General features: G+C 40.9%; 1 protein-coding gene across 1 annotated transcript in view; it reads right to left on the bottom strand.

Annotated features, from left to right (window-relative positions):
• The window catches only part of FAM19A4 (family with sequence similarity 19 member A4, C-C motif chemokine like), a 187,185-nt gene extending 165,676 nt beyond the window's left edge, over positions 1-21,509 (bottom strand). Inside the window, exon 1 of the mRNA XM_021716059.1 lies at positions 21,221-21,509. The gene's annotated coding sequence lies outside the window, so the exon portion shown is untranslated. The remainder of the gene's footprint in view (positions 1-21,220) is intronic.
• Between the last annotated feature and the right edge of the window lie 171 nt (positions 21,510-21,680).

Here is a 21,680-nt window from a genome sequence, read left to right as displayed (position 1 = left end):
GAGAAATACTTAAGAATTCTCAAGCCATCACCCACTCTATAGAAGTTTGATAGTTAGAAGCAGAATTCACTCAACATTCATTTATTCAACAAATTTGAATGTCCACATGTAGACATTTCTTTTGTTCCCTCCTATGGACTAGCGCAGTAATTCTTAAATTTTAGTGTTAAGAATTCTTCTAAGGATTGTAAACAAAAACATGTTATGGGATTTTTCAGGGAGTTATTCTAACTTTATATGATTTTCCTTTTACACAATTCAGCACCAAATCCCATGTGCAATCAGATTCCACTGTAACAACCTCATACGTTTGTTCCAACAAAACATCAATAAAAGGTTGACACAATGCTTGGTACTTAATTAAGTGCTTGATAAATATCAACTCTTACCTCCTATTAAACTACCAAGCATGTAAAAAAGATATGATGATGAATTTTGCCTGTAATATTAGTTCATTTTAATTTTGCATTCCCCAAAAGAGGGTCAAACTCCATATCTTTCTCTACTGCTGAATTTACATTTCAATAACTACAGCCCCAAAACACGTTAAGAGCTGTTCTGTTCACATTCTGAACAGCTCGCTGCTGAAAGCAAAGACATTGCTGACGTTTGAGAGGAGAGCAATTATGCCAAGCCAATCGATAAAATGAACTGTAAAGATTAATCCTCTATAATCCATTTTTTTTCCTATAAAAGACTGCATTTGGCGATTTCTTAACAGCTTTCCCCTGTGTCTCTATCATCTTCTCACCAAAGACAAATACCAACCATAAAAAGGCGCTGTCCAATTAGAATCAAATGTTCTTTCCAGAGAGATTTACATGCCCTGTGTATTTTGATTGAGAGAGCAAAGGAAAAGGGACACTAACAAAGACATTATGTGTCAAGCACTGTGCCAGACAAGGTCCTGTGCTAGCTCATCTGCATCTCACACCCTCCAGGTGATGGGTCTGATCAACTCTATGTTATAGATAGAGAAACAGAATCTGTAGGAGAGGTTAAATGGTCTGCCCAAGGCCACATACATACTCCCCCCAACCCACACCAGCCAGAACCAGAAGCTAGAGCCTCAGAGTGGGGAATCCCCTAACATGGCGCATGTCTCCAGCATTGCAGAATCCCCAAAACCAATCATTTCTTCAACAAATATTAGAAAGTCCTCCATGTGCTGGACACCACAAGCCACTGCATGGCTTATAACTAAATCAGAGAACCAATCAACAGGGGAGACACAAAAAATACAAGTTCACCTGTTAACCTTGGAATAGTGGGAAAGTGGATGGGAAGGGAAGACTGCTTAATTTAAATCAGTATGTCAGAAAAGGTGAAACAGAAGGATAAAATGCCACAAACCTTCCTGAGGAGGGTGTGCTTACACTGGGATGTGTGTGTCAGCAGGTGGGGCTGCCTTGGCTCAAAGCCCTTATTAGTGGTAATATGTTTCTTGCCCATGCAGAGGGCTCTAGAGCCCAGATCAAGTGCCCAAGTGCTGGGAAATCATTTCAATTCTCCACACCTCACCTCTGAGGCATCACTCCCCTCCCATAAGACCCCTTGGATCAATGTTTCATCCGCTACGTTCGAGCGAATCACTGATCCTTCTCCTTCATTCTTTGGGTCCAGGTTCACAGAATATTTCTCTCACCTTTATTCCATTTTTCATCTGATACCATCCCCCACTCATTGGGAGGAGTTATTCTGTTATCTTCCCCACTGTCTGTTTCCCATTTTCCTGGACATGAAAGAGGAACCCACTCCTAAAGGGAATACAAGCCAATTTTGCTTGTCTACACCGGCCGGGGCCCCTTTAATCATGAAACAACAGGAAAGACCTGAAAACCAAAATCCCCTTTCCACTTTTACCAGTCTCATCTAATCTGGGTCTTTTTATTTGCTTGCAGAATAGTACATCAAAAGAAGGGGGGAGGAACAACCATGATTAAAAGACTGCTGCAGCTCAAGGACACAACCAAAATGTTAGATGCTTGACTTAACTACTGGCCACTAATTAAATGCAAAACAGGAGCATCAATGCGAAATGGGATGAGCAACACTATACTGGGTTTTTATTTTTTTCTGCCAAATGAACCCCCCCTGGTTCCCTCCACACATCCTGCCGCGTTTGCGAAGTGCTTGGGACCAGATGAGCAAGCGAGCAGCATGCCGTTAATCAACTCTTCCTCATCTGCGTGTGCTGCTGCATTCAAAGAGAATTAATAACGGGCTTAGCTGAAAACTAAGAGGACCAAGGTGCTGCTGGCTCCTGTTCAAGTGCTCGCGGATTCATGGCTGTTCTTTTAAGCCCCAAGAGATCAAACTCAGTTTTCCTTCTGTGATAGCTTGAAAACTGGAAAGCCCCAAGAATACCCTCTCAGGCTTCAGAAAACCACCGGGGAGCAACAAAGCAGAAGGAAAAAACTCTGAATTCTCTGATATTTTCCTCTGGGTAGATGTTAATTAAAAGTACGGTATAGATCTTACGCCAGGATTCAAGGTGCTTACCCAGGTTCCCTGCCCAAAATATTTCTCCAGCCGGGTTATACTATTAGAGGTCAACGCTTTGTGGTTCTTTAGGAAGTGTCAGTCCTAGAGGAATTAACATGAAAAGACTTTCAGCTGCTCATTCATTTAAACTGCCCTAATTACACTTATATAAAACAACAACCACCAAAATAAATAATAAATAGCCGCTTTCACCTAATGAAAACTTCCTGTGTGCCCAACACCATGCTATGTGCTTGTGTGCATTTTCCATCTAACCCTCACCTGATAGTTTCTTCTTTTTACAGATGAGGATACCTAAAAGAGCTCACATTATATGCCCAGGTTTGCACAGATAGCTAGGCCTGAAGCCAAGATTTAAATCCAGGAGGGCGACTCCCAAGCCAGTTTTCTAAAGGCCACCCAGTTCTGCTTCCTTTTTATACCTGGTGGCTGGGCGGAGTTGCGAAGTAAAGCTGGCCCTCAGGGATCAGAAAAGAGGGCACAGAGGAGGGAGCCCTGGCAGCTAGGGCAGCAGAGAGCCCAAGAAGAAGGGGAAAGATGTGCTGTAAGGGGCAGAGAAAGGCTCCCAAAGCCAAAGCTCGTTTTATTTAGCAGAATGGTTAAAAGCAGAGCCTTTGAAGCCGGACCACCTGGGTTCCAACAGCAGTTCAAATCGTGAGCTCCTGGTATTCAATTTACAATGCTGTTTGTTCATCACTTGCCCCTCTCCAGCATGTGGTCCTAAGAATGTCAACCATTTGGAGACATTATCTGTTACTAATCTGATCAAAGTTTGAAAGACAGCCTCCATAAAGACAGAGAGAGACAGAAACTTAAACTCTGTAACTTATTGGCTATGTAACACTGGCAAGATACTTCATCACTCTGTTCCTCGGTTTCCTCACCTATAAAATGAAGATAATAACCCTACTCATCCCCTATTAAGTGTGTTAATATATCTAAAGGATTTGGAATAGTGCTTGGCACACAATAAGTGCTATATAAGCGATAACTGTATTTTCTTTTAATTATTTATCAGTTCTGGCAAGAAGTAGTCGTGGCTCAGTCAGTGTGAAAAAAACAAGATATGCAATAGAAATGAGTGCTTCCATCTGCCAGAAACATGTACGAGACTGTTCATAGCCACTTGATGCACAGGAGCCAAAACCTGGGAAAACCCCAGGTGTTCAACACTAGAATGGGTAAGCAAGGAGCAGCCTATTCATACAATGGAATGCTACACAGCTATGAAGAACTACTGTTACAGATACAGCAGACTGTTGGGCAGAAACTCAGGGAAGAATAAACGCTGCATATTTCCATCCATATGAAGCTGTAGAAGAGGAAAAACTAAGCTCTTCTGGTAGTGGTGAGTATGACTAAGCGTTACAAAGGACCCATCTGGGTGCTAGAAATTCTGTATCCTAGCTAAGTGATGGTTACATGGGTGAAAATTTACTAAGCCTTAATAGTTAAGATTTGAGCACTTTATTATAAATTGTCCCTCACTGTTTTAATTAACAAAAGACACTGAATCAGTATACTATATGATGTGACTTGACTTGTAAAGTTAATCTTGTTCTCAATGTTAGTAACTAACAGTTTTAAACGTTACTTAAACTGTGACACATGAAATCATGATGCATTTCACCAGTTAATCCAGAACATTAAATTCATTATTTCATTATTAAGATGAAACCAAATATAAGTCTATTTCAGTAAAAATATGTAATAAATAGTGCAGTAAAAAAAACTCACAAAAGCAGCATGCAAATGAATGAAGTTTAGTCTTCACTAGACTTTGAAAAAGCAAACTCAGCTATGAAAAGGAGGCACATGGGTCTTTATTCTAGTTCTGGGGTAAACAAACTGTGTCCTGGCTTTGTATTACATGTAAACCAAGAATAGTTTTACATTTTCAAATGGTTGGAGAACAAAATTTTCAAAATATGTATTGATACATGAAAATCATATAAAATTCAAATTTCAGTGCCTACAAATAAAATTTCACTGGAACATGGCCCCGCACATTCATTCACAAATTGTCCCTAGCTCCTTTCCCACTATAATGGCAGAGTTGTAGCTGTAACAGAAACTATCTGACCCACAAAATCTAAAATATTTACTCTATAGCCACTTATAGAAAAAGTTTGCCAAATCTGCTTTAGTTGCTACCTTCTATCATTGCTACTGATGTAGCCCCATAAAGTCAACTCACTACCCTAATCCTTTCTCACTACCAGGCTGTTCTCAAATGCCCACTTTGGTTAACTCCTTGGCTCCAAATTCTGACTTTATAAAAACCACAGTATGCGTCCAAGCTCTGAGTTCTCAGGACAGGTTCTGGCCTAATGGTAACTAGAACGCTATCACAGCTGGGCTCGGTGGCTCAGCCTGTAATTCCAGCACATTGGGAGGCCGAGGCAAGTGGATTGCCTGAGCTTGTGGGTTCGAGATCTGCCCGGGCAACTTGGCGAGACCTCGTCTCTACAATAAACCAAAAATTAGCTGGACGTGGTAGCAGGCGCCTGTAGTTCCAGCTACTTGAAAGGCTGAGACAGAAGGATCGCCAGAGCCCAGCAGGGTGAGGCTGCAGTGGCTGGGAGCGTGCCACTGCACTCCAGCCTGGGCAACAGAGTGAGACTCCAACTCAAAAAAAAAAGAATGCTATCACAAGATTTTTGCCAAAAAAGACAACACAATTACAACTATCACAAACAAAAACTAGGAGTTAGTCCCTTGTATCACACTGTAAAATTGTACTTTTTTTCCTGGAATTTCTACTATGCCCTCAAGTTAGTTCTTGCTTAAAAACCCACCAACTGTAGAGTTCTCTTCCATGTTTTCAAGCCGTTATTGAACCTTCAAAGTATAAACATTGAGAGCCATTATTGGAAATGTTCTTATAGGAAATAGAGTACTAATTGGCTGACAAGAAACTTTAACACTCAAATTGGTGATGAAAGATGAATTTTCCCACCTCTGAACTTCCAGACTTTTTCCTCCATGTAGGAATATCCTTCTTTCCATCTCCATTGTAGCTAAATCTTTCTTACTAGACTGAAAACTCACTAAATATGAAATCCCCATTAGAATTAAGAATCATACCCAGCCTACCACCTTGTGAAATAGGCACTTAGGCTATATCTGAAGGGAAAAAAATTATGAGAAATTTCTACCCCATTCAATAAATATTGAATTGTTCAAAATATGCTGAATTTACCTGCTCATCTCCTTAGACTGTAAGCGACTATTTCTTTATCTGCAAAAGCAATAACGATTTTTGACAGACAAGTTCAAAACCTACCAGGGTGAATGTGTACTTTTGGAAATAGGGTAAATATCTTGCAATTGTGAGAAATTCTTTCTTGTGGAATGCTGTTTAAGAAAAGGTGTGAGTTTCCTACTGACTCCATCTAATGTTAATCATTTATGAAATACTGTGGTTCAGAACTCAGCAATTGGAGTCATTTCAGGCAGTAAATATACATTTCCTGTCAAAACATATCAAGCAGGTAAGACTTCAATTTATTTGAAAATGAGTTGTAACTCACTTCAGGATTGGCAATTTGGAGAATTCTCTGATGGCTTTTAATAGCCTTGGCAGTTTTCTTCCCTTCTTGCCCCCAAACCACTGAGTTTCTCCATTTGACCCTTCCCAGAAATGGCTCTTCGTATCTGTGTAGTCTCCATCCCTCTAATTCCAAATCAGTTGTGTAGCTTCTTTTCCCATCACTCGGGTTTTTCAGAACTAAAGTTAGGTCTACACAAAGCTTAAAGTATTCTGGATTTACAGATTATTGCCCTACTGCTTTATTAAGAGTAAGGTTCCAGCTTCATTTATCACTGCATTCTGCCTGTATCATTTCATCCCACTGCATGTAACAATGCTCTACAAATAAAGGCTTCAACACAAAATAGCTTATTCGTTTATAAAAGTTAAGTCCGGTGGTTAAGTTAAGGCCAAGGGACTTTGGTGCCATAGAATTGCCAGGGCCTCAGGCAGCTTCTACCTCTCTGTTCTGCCTTCTTCCCATCTGCCTTTCAATCTCAAGGTCACTTAATAGCCCAAAATGGTGGTTGGAAACCCAACTGTTTCATCACATTCCAAGACATAAAAAGGAGGAGGGTCCAGAACAAGCTTCACTCTATTTGGAAGACTCCTTAGAAATAACCACCTAAAACTTCTACATAACCACCCAAAACACAACTACTCTAATAAAAGAAAGGCAGTAAAACGTAGTCCCATTCTGTGCAGCATGTGCTTGACTAGAAATCAGGGTTCTATCACTAAGGAAGGGCGAAAACCAGATATGCCATAGGCAACTAGTATCTCTTCCACACCATGTATAATGTATATATCCATTTTGTGTAGGTGGATCATCAACAATTAAACAATTGAAAGAAATGTAGATTCTCCAACATGGTCCCTTTCATCACCTCAGAGAATTGTCCAGAAAATTCTACCCCAATATCAGTAAGGTAACATTCACCACTAAATGTATTTCTTCTCAGATTTGATATTCAGGTGTATTTTATACTTCCTCATCAGATTATCTTAATAACAGATTTCAGATGTAAATGGTGCCTCAACTGCGCTTATTATAAGACTGAGGTAGTTACACAGTTTGAATTTCAATTAATCTCATAGGTGTTTCTATCTCATTCAAACCAAAGTTCAGAATCAGTACCCTCCACCCCCTTAAGACAATGTGGAAAAGACTGAAAGTTCCCAGATATGATTGTATTTACCTAGGATCAAATAGGCTCAAGCTTTGAGTTAAACACTCAGAGTTTTCACTCTGGCATGCAGCCTCATGGACGATCAGGACAAGTTGGCAGAAGGCAACATGGCTTCTGGCAGATCTTCAGGAATAATGACAATGTGCATTTATACATTGAGCTGTGGTTTTCAAAGTATTTTCACATAGTCATCAATTGGAAACTCCCACTGTACTTTATAGCTGACCGGATCACTATCGCTCTGAGTAGGTAAAAACTATATTACTCAAGATCTTCTGTTATGAAGTAACTTTGGAGACTTAAAGGATGAGAAGGAGACAGATGCACTCGTGTGCACATGCATGCATGCACACACACACACACACACACACACACACACACACACACACAAATGAAAGGACAGAAAAAAATAACAAAGAACACACAATCTACATTCCAAGAAAAGGAACGTCAAGATCAAGTACAGAGTCACTGAAGAAAGAATATAAGGTACACGTTTGATACAGCCAAGAAAATGAGAGATGGTCAGTGGAGTTTCAATAGAGGAAGGGAGAGAGGTCACAGATGCTGGCAACAAAAAAACCAGGGAACTGGCAACTGTCATCTTCTGACCCTACTCGTAATATTACTTCTGCTTTTCCTACCACCAAATAGATTTTCAGCATCCATCTTCTGTCTCTGTCATTCCCACTCAATTTACTTCTAAAAATGTCTTCCAAGAAAAATATGAGACGGTATTCTTTTCACTGCAATTATGCCTAATTTTAAAACATATACAAAATTCCAGAATTATAAAATTCCATGTGCTTTAAAACCAGTTTTCCACAAATTTCCCTTAACCAGTGCTTTCAAATTGCAACTCAGTGTTTGTGCTTTTAAAAATAACATATACATATATATATACACATACAGGTTCTCATTTCCTATATAGCAAGAGTAAGCTTTCAAAATATCCGTCTGCAAGAATGAAATTCCAAACCCCTGGCATAGGATTCACACACCCAGTAGGCCTTCAATTCTGTGGGCTCCTTTGACCTGTAACCTCCCAGAAGTGCTGCTTCAACTGGTTAGAGGGGGAAAATCATTTGTAAAAAATATCTTGGCATCCATCAACCAGAATTTTCAAGGGCAAGAAAACTGCAGTGCCCAAGGAGCTGTCTGAGGTGCTTAAGGTTAATGGCTGTATTTACATAGCCATCAATTCACTTTACAAAGAACTGCCCCAGTAGGACTGTGTGGTTCCCTCAGGCAGCCCCAGTCAGAGAAGAGCAGACAAGAGTCGCTACACACGGAGCGGAAATGCCAGATAAATCTTAATGACATTGTCTTGTTTTCATTCGCTTACTTATCTCCTTGTTTTCAGCTAAAGAGTCTGGGACCCCTTACTGAACAAAACACTTCCATCTCTCCATGAGTCACGCTCTAAAACATTTTGGGACTGCCATAAATTATAATGGCCTTATCTTCTATGATGGTGCATACCTTCAACCATCACTGTACCACAGAATAGTCATGGCATACGCGACTGCTTAAATGTAAAGCTAAATTAATTAAAATTAAATAGAATTTAAAAATCAATTTCTTAGTCACAATAGCTACACATTACGTGTTCAAAAGTTACGTGTGGCTTAGTGGACAGCAGAGATTAGAACATTTTCATCACTTCAGAAAGTTATATTGAAACTTACAGAAACTTGTAAGCTTGTATTTACAGATTTATCTATAATGTCCAGAGCCTGGCCTGTTCTGGAGTTTACTTATCTTAATTCCAACAGAACGTAATAATAAAAGATACATTCTGCAGTCCCCACATTTCCCAGATGCATTTCCAAGCAACTTAATGCTCTAAAACACACCCTCTGGCAAATCCACTTCTACCCTAGAAAAATACTAACATGTGAGTCCAACTCTTGGGGATTAGGAGAGGGCTTTAAGCAGCAAATACTATATCTCAGTTAATGTCATATACGACTTGTTCAAGAATGCTTTCATCATACTCTCTGTAATAGAAGAAAAAATGGGAAAAAACTGAATTCCCAGCTGTTCAGGAACAGCTAAATAGAACATAGTACATTCATGGTGAAACATTATGTGGCAGTTAACGAAATGAGTCAGATCAGAAAACCTCAACACTGTAAATATGTAAAAATATGTAAAAAAAAATTTTGTATTAAAAGTCACTCAGCCAGTTAAACAGGCAGCATCTACTATGTACCAGACACATTAGTAGGTGTTCACATTAGTAGGTGTTGGGGACAGTAAATTGAGTAAAACAACACATTTTGATAGGAAATTCTCTCTAAATAGTAGGAATGGCATGAAAGCAGATTGCTATACAATCACAGCCGAAAGACACACAAGGTAAAGGGCTTTACAGAGTGATGTGGGTAGTGGTACTAGATCAGAGTAGTGGTACTAGAAAAAGCTTCTTAGAGCTAGTAACATAAGAATCAGGTGTTAATGGAAGAGTAAGACTTTACTCAAATGGGAGAGATGTGCTATGCTTATCATAAGCCAGTAGGCATGAAATAGAAAAGTCTGGGGTTTAGTCCAGCTGACACAAAAAGTACAGGGTAGGTAGAAGATATCTGAACAACAGAGAGGTATCTAGAGTAGAGACAACAAGACAAAAAAAAAAAAGAAAGAAATGAGTCAGAACTAGGAACATATCACTGTGGCTAGATCTCCAAGACAATAGGAAGTGAAAAATGCAAACTGTAGAATCAGATATGCAGTATAACACTACATAAGTAAAAAAAATTCACCTTACTATATTTAATAAACATACATAATTTAGCATAAATAGCAAAGTTTAATACATTTTTATATTTTCACGTTATGCTTTTTAAATAAAATTAAGTGCCAAATATGCTTCCTATTTCTGTTGATTACTTAGAATTGACAAATCAACTTTAAATGATGAGAGAGAATCTATTAAGTCTTCATCAGTGTATTCTTCCTCCTCATGTTTGGATTTGAGATGTAAGATACAGTAAATATTTTAAATATGAGCAGAAAGATATAGGATGTATAACTCTTCATAGTACTTAGGGAGCGAAAGGTAGAAACAGGTTGTAGAGAAAGTGAGCTTTATTTTTTCTCTAATTTTACTTTTACTCTTTTTCTTTTTTCAATCTGTATGTTCCCAGCAGGGGCTCTGAAAAGTCACTGTGATCCCATATTATATATAACCAGTAGTACCATCGAACCTATGACACAACTCGAGTGGCTATAATAACACTAACCAGTCATTCCCAGCCAGCAGAGAATGCCACCCACACGTACCATGCTCTACAGTAAATCAAAGGTCATTTTTTTTAAAAAGTAGATATTTGTCCTTAAAAAAAAAAAGGACAATTTTGTTGTTTGGATGCTTCTGCAGTTAGTCTTCCATAGAAACTATCTCTGGCTGTCCCCAAATCTGCCACTCAGTTTGGAAGCCTCATCTTCTAACTGTCTGGGGTTGAAAACTATGGGGAACAAAGGCCAAAAGGGCTGGCAGCCAGGGAGGAAAACTGTAGCATCTTGACAGTTGGGCAGAGATGACCAAAGTGAAAACCTGCAGAAAAGACAACAGTGACTGATGGGTCCTAAGGAAATGTTAGCACAAACCTAGTCATACGCAACACCCTGCTGCCTGCAAGAGAGGATCCCAGTTTCACAAACCAGCTATATAATTAAAACACAGCTCTGGAGATAGAGGAGGTTAAATGACTCTGACCTGGCCCATCCACTCTGCTTGGTGGTTGCCAATTCTAACCTTTCTATCAAAACTCACACATTTCTATAACACAGATTATCTTTAAAATATCTCACAAATTCCCATTTTAAAAAATGAGTAAGAAAAAAAAAAGGCAAGCTTTTTCCATTTGTTTTCTTATTCAGGAAAGACTTGGGTTTGCAAACTTCTAATTTTTTTTTAAATAGTACAAGACAAAATAAAATCCACTGAAAGCTTTCATTTAAACAAACACAGAAGATAATTTATTCCTCCAAGTGGCAGGAAAAAGCAATAAGCCAGGCATCTGTGCAAAAACTTTCCATACCCCCTCAAGTCCTATAACTCTGTCTACAACTCCATCTCCTGGTCCTGACTAAATCTTCAATTATTCCCAGAACGGATGAAATCTTAAATCCACATCAGCTTTTAACATCTGCTGAGTCTTAACTATACAGGAACAAAAACGAAATTCCTGTATGTCACCTGCCGATAGGATTACAATTTAAATCAGGCTAAAACTATATGGAAATAGACTTTTTTTGTCTAGTCAATACAGACATCAGCCAGATGACAGAAGCTGGCAATACACTGGTTACATGCTAGCTACAGCAAACTTGCCTCAACATTCATTTAAGCAAAAATTATTCTTATTTTAAAAGTTCTCAATTATAGAAAATGCATCTTATGTTCTAAAAGAAACTTGGAAACATTATCAAAATCAGTTTCTCATACACTGATCCAGCTAACATCTAATTTGTACTTTGGGTCCAGCCATTTAAATCAATCTTCAGAATCATACTATTTAGACAAGCTTACCAGCATATTACAAAATGAGAAATTTCCAATCTAATCAAAACAACTTTATTTTTGAAAATCTTCATATTACATTTTTTTAAGTCTGAAAAAGGTACAGTCTAAAAAAGTGCTGTGTAAAGTGTGGCCCAAAGCCTGGCAGCATTAGCATGCTGTGCAAGCCTGGTAGAAATGCAAGTTCACAGGCTCCAGCCCAGATTTACTGAATCAGAAAGCTGTTGGGAGGGGAGGCAAATCCAGGGAATCTGTTTTAAGAAGGCTTCCCGGTGATTCTTCTGCACTAGTCAAAGTGATACTATCAGGAATGGCAATAATCCTGGAATTTGGGAACAAGTATATCAAACAAGATCGATAATATGAAATAGACTTTCAAAATCCAACAAAATCTAGAATTTGCAAAGGACAAAGAATTGCAATCAGCATAAATGCAATATTCATTGCTTATATTTATCTCCCCTCCTGCCTTCCAAGTAAATAGGGATCATGAAACTCACATATGGGTGTAGTCAACTGCTTGTTAAGTTCATGTCTATTTATGCTATGGTTCAGAAATATTTGCACATCAAACCAAAATGTGAGTTTACACTTGGGATCCTGAGTCTTTGGTAAATGTGAAAAGAGTAAATCTGGAATCAAAATGTCTTTAAGAATCAAGAGTTTCCTAGAAATCTTGACAGTCCTTTTTCTCAGTGTGACCTTAACTTTCAGGCTTGAGGAATATTGTCCTTTCCTGATTAATAACTTCATAGAATGATTAGCGTACTTTGATTATGTGTACATCAGGACAAGCTGACTCGGGACTTTTTCCCTGCTACTGAGAACACCAAAGCCTGGTGCTCCATCGTACAAGGGTTAACCAACCTGCTAGGCCAGTATCAATGGCAGAGCTTATTAATACTCTGCTTTGCCGACTCACCCATGGGGAGCGTGGGGGCTGATGTGTTCTAAACATTGCCGTTTTCCTTCTAAGTAACAAAGAAACCTTGCAAATGAACTACCACATGTGACTCAGGATTCCAGGAAGATCCTGTCCACTCCTCCCTGTGCCTTCTGCCCTCGGTCCCCCTCATCTCCCTGGCAGGATACAGGCTTATCTCTGGGTCTTTAGAATCAAATTAGAACACCCTGTCAGACACCTATTTGTGCAAACGTTAATTTCAAGTGTATTTAAATGTCTTCACATCTTGCTTTTGCTCATCACATCAAGCAGAGCCGCTTCCACTGTGTAATCACAATAATGAATAAACATGGGGTGCTTAGAAAGGACTCAGGCACCACAAAACTGATCAATTGTTAATTTTACAAAGTGACTAAACGTGCCTTCCTTTGCAATAACTCCATCAGGCTGTGTTTGGGGTGGGAAGGATGCCCATGTCCTCTGCCCACTGTCTCCGGAAAGCAAAAATGCAATCATCAGTCAGAGCCTACCTAAAGATTATCTTGATCTTGATTACTTCCTCTACGTCTCAACCCACCACCCCTCCCAACCCCAATGAGAAGCAAAAATCGCCATGGCATTTAAAAAACCAGGGGTTGCATGGTTATTAATTGCCCAAGGATTTAAGGCAGCACTAACAACCTAAAGAGTCACAGTGTATATTTATCGGTCTCTTATTATTTTGATAAAATGCCAATTTCACAATGAGCATTTGACCCTCAGGAACACCAAATCTCAATCAAATTTCTCCATGTGGCAGGATGTAGACTTCTAGAGCTTCTCCTTGGGATAAACACATTTGTTATTTATCTCTTCTCTCCAACCACATATATATACATATGAGGAATTTGGCCAGCCTTTCATTCATATATATAAATAATTTTTTTTTTTTAAGTTAGAGTCTCACTCTGTCACCCAGGCTAGAGTGCAGTGGCACCCCAGCGTCGACCTGCTGGGCTCCAGCGATCCTTCCACCTCAGCCATTCACATAGCTGGAACTATGGGCACACACTACCATTCCTGGCTAATTTTTGATTTATTGTAGAGACGAGGTCTCACTAAGTTGCCCAGCCTAGTCATGAACCCGCAAGCTCAGGCAATTAATTCACTCGCCTCAGCCGCCCAAAGTGCTGGAATTACAGGTTGAGCCACCGAGTCTGGCCAAAATTATATTTCAATATAATCATGTTTTTGAATGGCCAAACTTTCTGGAGTTGAAAGAATGAATGGTTGACTAAGAGCTTTGGCCCTGGACCACACTGCCTGGGTTCAAATCATGGCTCTGCCACAAACTACCAGTGTGGCTTCTACCCTAAGTGCCTCATTTTTCTCATGCACAGAAGAGAGATGTTAATTGTGTCTATCTTACAGAATTTTGGAAAGAATGAAATGAGACAGTATACAAATATACTTAGTGCAGTAAAATGGGATAGCCCTTATGGATAACATATGATGGTTCCTCAAAAAATTAAACATAGAGTTGCCACCTGATCCAGCAATTCCACTTCTGGGTATAAACCCAAAAGAACTGAAAGCAGGGACTTAAACGGATTTTTGTATACCCATGTTCAATGTGATTGGCAACAACCAAAAGATGGAAACAATCCAAGTGTCCACTGGTGGACAGATGGAAAAACAAAATATGGTACATACATACAATGAAATATTATTCAGCCTTAAAAAGCAAAGAAGTTCTGACACATGCTACAACATAGATAAACCTTGAAGGCATTATGCTAGATGAAATAAGTTAGTCATAAAACAACAGATTTTGTGTGACTCCACTTAATATGAGGTACTTAGAGTTGTGAAATTCAGAGGGACAGAAAGTACAATGGTGGTTGCCAGGGATAGGAAGAGGGAAGAAGGGGGAATTCATATTTAATGGCTACAGTTTCAGTTTTGCACCATGAAAAGGATTCTGTGGATGAATTGGAGTGATGGTAGCCCAACAATGTACATGTACTTAATCCCACTGAAATTTACAGTTTGAAATGGTTTAAGCGACACATTTTATGTTGTATCTTACCAAAAGTTAAAAAATGAAGGCTTAGCACAGTACAGGGCAACATCCTTACTCAACAAATGATAGCTATTGTTGTTATTATAATTTTTTGGAAGCTCAACAAGGTAAATATTTAACAAACATTCCCTAATGTAAAAATGGTCAATAGTCACAGAAGACTCTTGTGAAAAAGACGCTTGCTATGTAAAGTCCAATTTCATTTAAATGTCTCCTTATCCCCCTTTCCTTCCTCTTCAGCCCCCGTCGGTAGGTACTCCTTGACCTTAATGGGGATGCTTAAATGTTAGCCAAAGAGTTTCCTAAATCTCCCCAGCTGCACATCAGCTCCTAAGCTCTGAGATGGGGGAAATTCAGCACACAAGGAGGATAGGATGAGTACCAAGGGGCGTTTTCACAGCTTCCTCAAGCTTGCTTAACAGAATCCCATGCTTCTGTACTTGGCCTGCAAAGAGCAGGACAGAGTGCAAAGAAGATGTGAGGCTTTTATCCTGGGAGGACTGGACCCATGGCAACAAATTTTATGACTCTTTTGATTTGTGTCCATGGATATTTGTGTGTGTTGAGTGTGTGTTGAGAAGGAATTAATCCAAAAATATAGATAAAGAAAGCTGTGTCTCCACTGTGAAGCCGGGTTGCATAATCAGTTCTGAAAGCAGAGAAAAGGTAACAGATGTTTACATTACAATCTGGCTGCCACTGGAAGAGCTGCCAAATGATTTAAATAGTAACGAAGATTACTATTCCAGTGATTTGTTGCCCTTACTGATACATACAGAGAAGAATCTACCCCAGTAATTTTTTCTTTGGATGGCCTTAATTAAACACCCCATTGTACAAAATATTTATGGCTTTCAAGCCACTTAAAAATCTTAAACTAAGCCAGGCTCGGTGGCTCAGCCTGTAATCCCGCGCCTTTGGGAGGCTGAGGTGAGTGGATTGCCTGAGCCCACGGGTTCAAGACCCACCTGGGCAGTGAGACCTCATCTCTACAATAAATCAAAAAAAAAAAAAAAATCAGCCGGGCATGGTAGCACATGCCTGTAATTCCGGCTACTCAGAAGGCTGAGGCAGAAGGATCGCCAGAGCCCAGCAGGTCGAGGCTGCGGTGGCCGGGAGTGGCCACTGAACTCTAGTCTGAGCGACAGAGTGAGACTCCAACTCAAAAAAAAAAAAAAAAAACAAGATACATGGGTTCCCTGCCAGAAATAAAAGAGCTGGGGATACTGGATAAGCTATTTCACAACTCTGGGCCTAAAAAGGTACCCTGGAGCAGAGCTTCTCAACCACAGCATTTGGGACATTTTGAACCAAATAATTCTTCACTGTGTGGGACTGTCCTGTGCACCACAGGATGGAGAGCAGCATTCCTGGCCTCTACCCACAAGACACTAGTCTCCCACCCCATCCCGCCCCAAAACCTAACAAACCAAAATATCTCTGAACCTTGTCAAATGTCCTCTGGGAAGCAAAACTGCCACCAGGTAAGAACCACTGCACTAAATGGTCTTTACATTTCTTCCTTGTTGGAAACATTTTGTTATTTTTAGAAGTTGTGTCTAAAGTCTGAGGGTGTACACCCAGTGATTCACAGGTAAGTAGCTATGGTGTACCAAGGACTTATCAGTATTTTCATGATTCATTAGACAAAGGACAAGATGAAAATGAAGAAAACCATGAATCTGCAGTGAAAACTTTAGAATATATAGCATAGATGTGAAACTAAGAGTACCCAAGCAAACACAGTGGTCATTAAAAAACTAATAATAACTACTCTAGTTTTTGACAGTTCCACCTTTAATTAACTGAAGCTCTACAGAAACATTCAATTGCTTTCCAGTTTGAAATCAACTTACAGCACGACAAAGCCAATGGAGTAGTTTGTGTGCATTGCCATATTTTAATTTTTTTTAAATCTTAAGGTTTTGTTCTTACTTCATAGAAAATACAGGGATATCTTCATATTTTTCAAACAAGAATATTTTATTCTTCTGCAATAACAATACTATAATCTCATAAAAGAAAACAAATTATCCGCATCTTGATTATCTTTCTAAATGGAGTGTCTTATTTGTCATTTTATTAACAAGAACTCCCTAATATTTGACGCTACCATACTTCTGAATTAAAATTATGTTTGTGTTAATGACTTGCTACTGTAAGATAAGACAGCTTTTCAATTGAAAAGAATGACTAAAAAAGATTCAGTGTTGTTTTAGATTCATGACTCCTTGAAAATCAGTTGTTTATCCATATAGAGAAAGCCATCTATTAACCAGAATGTTTCCTTAACACCAACATCCTACACCTGGCACATACTAAGTGTTCAACAAATGTAAGGTATTGTTATCATTATTCACAACCATGCCAGAAAATAGTTTTATTCTAAATTATTAGTGTTGGTTTTTACAGCAACTAAAAGACACATAGTATGAAAGAGGAGACTATCATGCAATCGATTAATATTCTGAGTTCCCTTTCAATGTAAACTTTAAATCATTACCTAAAACTGCCTCACCAACATTTTAACATCCGTGTCTTTCCATGTGCTCAGACAGGTCGAAACTGAGTCATCCTGCCCAATCCTCTTCTACCACCAGCTCTCTTTTTAACCTCTCCTTTGTAACTGCTACCAGTAAGTAACCCAAAGAAGCTGATACATACAGCTGTCAAAACCTTGAGCTGGATTCAGTTAGCATGGCGGTCTAACAAACCAAGCCTCGATAGTACATGAAGTCAATGTGGCTCTCCTCTGCAGATACACCAAGAAGAGGGTTCCCACCACATCACCGAAGTCGTTCTCTCCAGGTCTTCATTGGAAAGGGCATTGGGCTAGGAATTAGGACTCTGAGATTCTAATCCCATTTCTTTTTATAACATATAGATTCAAAGCACAACACCTCGTATCCCTGATCTTCTAGAAAGCTAAAGTCTGAAGTACTTTCCAGATTTAAAAGTTTTAGAGACTTTGAGTCTTTTCTTAAACCAGATCATGCAATTAAGTTTTTTTTTTAAAGCCCCTTATGACTGACTTTACAGAGAAAAATAGATTGAACTTGACTAGTGACTGCAACACAGGAAGAATTTTTTTTTTCAACAAATACCTAATAGATGAAAAGTCAAGGTTAATTTTATCTTGTGAGAGATGGGTTGCAGGTCACAAATTGAGTGGGTGGGCTATTACAAAGTGCAACTCTATACGACAGCAAAAGTCTCTAAGTCTTAAGGACTGCCTAGGGTTCTGACATGGGCTTTTTATTTTTATTTATTTATTTTTTTGAGTCAAAGTCTCACTCTGTCATCCAGGCTGGAGTGCAGTGTCACCAACACGACTCACCACAGCCTCAACCTCCTGGGCTCAGGTAATCCTACTGCCTCAGCCTCCCAAGAAGCCAAGGCTACAGGCACAAACCACCATGCCCAGCTACTTTTTTTATTTTTATTTTTTTTGTAGAGATGAGGTCTCTCTATGTTGCCTAGGTTGGTCTCAAACTCCTGGGCTCAAGCAATCCTCCCACCTAAGCCTCCAAAACACTGGGATTACAGGCGTGAGCCACCATGCCTGGCTGACATGATCTTTTTAAAATAACACTTACAAAACAAATAATTATGAAGTAATGAATGTGGTCAAGATCACTTCACCAATCCCTTTGTGGATATCTTTGCTTCCTATTGCCTGCCCCCCACCCTCAAGCCTGAATCCTCCTAACAAATTAGGATAAATACCCTCTATGGTCTCCCAATCATTTATGACTGGCATCAGGACTTGAATCATCTTGTTAATCCTCACTGATTTATAGCCAACACCTGATGAAATGAATGTATGCAACCCAAATTAGCCCATCACCTAGTTGTTCCATCTCTGAGGACCAAAACAAAAAACAAAAAAACCAGGCTTTTATCATGATGTCTCTACATATTTGCAAAGAAACAGAGCAAGAACACAGGGTGAAAAACTCCCAGAGAGGAAGAAAGCATAAGGGGGAAAATCTACTTAGAGATCTATAAAACTGCAATCTGAGAATTTTATTATTAAGCTAAGCTCCTTAGTATAGAAATACCCAAAACTCTCCAACTGGGCAGCTAATTGAGAGTTAGGAAGAGCCAAAAAGACTTCCCTCTTTCTCTCCCTCACAAGCAATATAGAATCCCTTGCTCAATATGATAATATGACTTTTGTCAATGCATGTTCAAATCAGATAGAGGATTGGCTGGTGATGATGTCATACCCCAAGGTTAATCCCCAGTGAATGCAGTTTTAATATCATATGCATCAACACACCATTTACATAACAAAGTATTATATTAAGTGTAACAATAAATGAGTGGTGTAGATAAAAGCAGCTATTAGAAAAAGGCTATGTACCACTGAAAAGGAGGTGGGGAAGAAGAGGAGTTTTTTCTTCTTTTTTAAATTACTAAACGGAACTAGGTCATCAAACAAAACACATCTCTAAAAAAGATCAGAAAATGAATATTGAAATTCAAATGACCTAGAACATTTTAGTACTAGAAATACTGAAAAGTTGCCTTCAATAAAAAAATAAATCAGTTATCAAGTAGTCATATTTGTAGGTGTTTGTGTCAAGGAGAAGTAATGAAATTAAAGTCATTCAAAAACAGGTAAACCGGCAGTCACTGCTTTTCTTGGAAGAACAACTTCTGTGTAACAGGGAAAACTAGTCACGTTAAATTGTGACCTAAAGCCTTCTAATAAATTTTAAAGTGTCAAAGGGCAGTTGAGATGGGGCTGAGGGAAGAGAGAAAAGTCACAAAAAGCAGAACAATGAGACAGAAGAACTTAGGGAGAAAACCTTGAAATACAGCTTTCAGCTAGGAGAATATTGATCAAGAAATGTCCACACATACAAAGAAAGCTCTTTGCCCAAATGAGCCATGCCAGCTCACTCGGTCATTTTGGGAGGACATAAGTCATCATTAGTCATAACGATTCTGAAAACTGCTCTCACACTGCCTTATTAAGACCTGTATTTCCAAACCAAAGGAACTATTGGGCTTGCACACTGATTTATGACCATAAACTTAGCAGAAATGCTTCTCACTATAAAATCCAAAGTGAGCTTCTCACTATAAAATCCAAGTCATACATTTGTCGTCAAGTGACTAAGTAGAAACACTAATTATACTGCAAAATGGCTGGTCTTAAATTGAGTCCTTTTTTTAAAAAAATAAAAAATCCAGCCCCTACCTGAACTGGACTCAGACACAAAAATTGTCCCCACCTGTGCCACCCTCAGCGAGTGTTTGGGGTGGGGGTGGCAAACTGTGTGATGCTTGTAATCAGAAAGCTAAACTATCAATGTGCGCAAGTTTGGACGTCTTCGCCCGCAGGTGGAGGCTTCGGGACAATCCCGGTACCAAGGATATTAGAGAAAGAACCAGACAGCTTCGAAAGCGCTCATCCCCTCACAAGGGCATCGCCTGTCACATCACACCATCCTTACTCCTCTCAGACAGAAGGCCAGTGAAAAGTTAAAAGGGAACTGTTCAGGGATAAAGACGCTTCACCAAAGGGGGTCCCTAAATCTCTCGTAGGGGGATGGGGGTATGGCTAGGTCTTTGCGAGTCCGTGAACCCGCGCATACGTATTGCTGAAGAGCGGATTCAAACCTTGGCTAAGGCTTTCGAAGGGGTCCGTAGAGCCCCCATACGTTAAATGATACTGATTCGAGAAGAAAACGCACCGGCGGCACGGTGTGTGTCTTGGGCTGCCTTCCCAGGTGCAAGCTATCCATGGCCATTCCTCCCAAGGATAATCTCCTCGCTTGGGGTTAAAGACGATCTCCCTCCCAGGAGCGAATTGACCGAGCAAAGGAGGCAAAAAAAAAAGGGGGGGGGGGGGATAAGAGCCCAAGAAATGTAGAGACGCCGCGTTGGTGGGCAAATCCCAGGTGCCTCACGCGGGAAGAGACGGAACTTCCAGGTCGGCTCCAGCTACCCACCTGCGCGGGAAGCTTTGCGCTCGCAGCTGGAGGATGCGTCCCGAGCGCTCGCTGAGCCCTTCCAGCAAGAGCCCCGCCGCCAGAGGGTCAGGTGGAGAGCTGACTTGCTCCTGGCTCAGATCCAAGGGATGAAGCCCCAACGCCGGCCGGTCCAGACAAGCGCTCACGGCGAGTTCACGCTCCCCCTCCTCACACCAGTGCATCAAGTGGCCACCCGCACCCGCAGAGCCGTCCCGGGGACTCTGATTGGCAGACACCACCCTGAAATTGGATCGGCTGCCGCCCCTCCCCAGCCACACATCCTCACTTCGGAGCGCAGCTTCCAAGTGCGGGGTGCAAGCCGACCATAGCACAAGCGGTCACCCCCCGCACCCCAGAGCTCAAGAATAAGGGGGCTGCCCCGAGCTGAATTAAGTCGGTACCAGCCGAGAAGCAGCTGCTGCCTCTGGGACAGCCTCTAAGTCCTGGGTCCAAACCCACCCCTCACCCCATCTTTCCGCTCCTCGCTCCTCCTTTTCCCTTCTAACCCGTCTTACTCCTTGAGCTGGCCGCCAAGTCGGACCGAAGCGTCCAGGACCAGGCATTGATCGCCGCACCGGAGCCCCAAGACGCTCACCGTGACGCCTCTTTGCGGGCGCCCCAGGAGTGGCCCATCACCTCTGCAGCCTTGCCAAGAGCCAGAAAGTTCCCACGTCTCTCCAAAGAGGAGCCCGAAGCTGCCACGGGAGAAGGAGCGGCCGCGGGAGGGCAGCTGCTACCGGATTCCCGGGGTCCTCCGGCAGCCGCGCGCGCCGTCGGTGCGCCCAGTCCAGGGCGGCGCGCAGCGAGCCGTGTGGAGCGGAGCCTGACAAGCCAGCCGGCCGGGGAGGGGGCAGGAGGAGCCGGGCCCGCCGCAGGCCGCGCTGATTGGCCGGGGCATTCGGCAGCTCCTGCCCCCGCCTGGCCCCGCGGTCCACGTGGGCCGGCCCTCTCCCCGCCCCGCACCCCTACTCCGCC

This window comes from Carlito syrichta, unplaced genomic scaffold (assembly GCF_000164805.1).
Source record: "Carlito syrichta isolate Samal-C Ts95f unplaced genomic scaffold, Tarsius_syrichta-2.0.1 Scaffold308136, whole genome shotgun sequence".
NCBI classification, from domain to species: Eukaryota; Metazoa; Chordata; class Mammalia; order Primates; family Tarsiidae; genus Carlito; species Carlito syrichta.
Note: the sequence above shows the minus strand (reverse complement) of the source record. Positions and strands in the feature narration are given on the sequence as shown.